Consider the following 1679-nt stretch of genomic DNA (forward strand, 5'->3'; position numbering starts at 1 on the left):
GGTCTAACAGAGGATTCATACCAACCAGGGGTCTAACTGAGAGGATTCATACCAACCAGGGGTCTACTGAGAGGATTCATACCAACCAGGGTCTACTGAGAGGATTCATACCAACCAGGGGTTACTGAGAGGATTCATACCAACCAGGGTCTACTGAGAGGATTCATACCAACCAGGGGTCTAACTGAGAGGATTCATACCAACCAGGGTCTTGAGAGGATTCATACCAACCAGGGGTCTAACTGAGAGGATTCATACCAACCAGGGGTCTACTGAGAGGATTCATACCAACCAGGGTCTACTGAGAGGATTCATACCAACCAGGGGTCTACTGAGAGGATTCATACCAACCAGGGGTCTACTGAGAGGATTCATACCAACCAGGGGTCTAACTGAGAGGATTCATACCAACCAGGGGTCTACTGAGAGGATTCATAACCACCAGGGTCTAACTGAGAGGATTCATACCAACCAGGGGTCTACTGAGAGGATTCACACCAACCAGGGGTCTAACTGAGAGGATTCATACCAACCAGGGGTCTACTGAGAGGATTCATACCAACCAGGGGTCTACTGAGAGGATTCATACCAACCAGGGGTCTACTGAGAGGATTCATACCAACCAGGGGGTCTAACTGAGAGGATTCATACCAACCATGGGACTAACAGAGGATTCATACCAACCAGGGGTCTAACTGAGAGGATTCTACCAACCATGGGTCTACTTAGAGGATTCATACCACACAGGGGTCTAACTGAGAGGATTCATGACCAACCAGAGGGGTCTAACTGAGACGATTCATACCACCAGGGGTCTATTGAGAGATTCATACCAACCAGGGGTCTAACTGAGAGGATTCAAACCAACCAGGGGTCTAACAGAGGAGTTCAATACCAACCAGGGGTCTACTGAGAGGATTCATACCAACCAGGGGTCTAACTGAGAGGATTCATACCAACTAGGGGTCTAACTGAGAGGATTCATACCAACCAGGGTCTAACTTAGAGGATTCATACCTACCAGGGGGTCTAACTGAGAGGATTCAGACCAACCAGGGGTCTAACAGAGAATTCACAACCAACCAGGGGTCTACTGAGAGGATTCATACCAACCAGGGTCTACTGAGAGGATTCATACCAACCAGGGGTCTAACTGAGGATTCATACCAACCAGGGGTCTAACTGAGAGGATTCATACCAACCAGGGGTCTACTGAGAGATTCATACCAACCAGGGTCTAACAGAGGAGTCATACCAACTAGGGGTCTAACTGAGAGGATTCATACCAACCAGGGGTCTAACTGAGAGGATTCATACCAACCAGGGGTCTAACAGAGGATTCATACCAACCAGGGGTCTAACAAGGATTCATACCAACCAGGGTCTACTGAGGATTCAGACCAACCAGGGGTCTAACAGATTCATACCAACCAGGGGTCTAACAGAGGTTCATACCAACCAGGGGTCTACTGAGAGGATTCATACCAACCAGGGGTCTAACTGGAGATTCATACCAACCAGGGGTCTACTGAGAGGATTCATACCACCAGGGGTCTAACTGAGAGGATTCATACCAACCAGGTCTAACTGAGAGGATTCATACCAACCAGGGTCTAACTGAGAGGATTCATACCAACCAGGGGTCTAACAGAGGATTCATACCTACCAGGGGTCTAACT

General features: G+C 48.5%; 1 protein-coding gene across 1 annotated transcript in view; it reads right to left on the reverse strand.

Moving 5' to 3' along the window:
* anpepa (alanyl (membrane) aminopeptidase a) overlaps positions 1 to 1679 on the reverse strand; it is a 92308-nt gene that overhangs the window by 42232 nt on the left and 48397 nt on the right. The gene's annotated exons all lie outside the window — the stretch shown is intronic.

Source organism: Salmo trutta, unplaced genomic scaffold (assembly GCF_901001165.1).
Source record: "Salmo trutta unplaced genomic scaffold, fSalTru1.1, whole genome shotgun sequence".
Lineage (NCBI taxonomy): Eukaryota > Metazoa > Chordata > Actinopteri > Salmoniformes > Salmonidae > Salmo > Salmo trutta.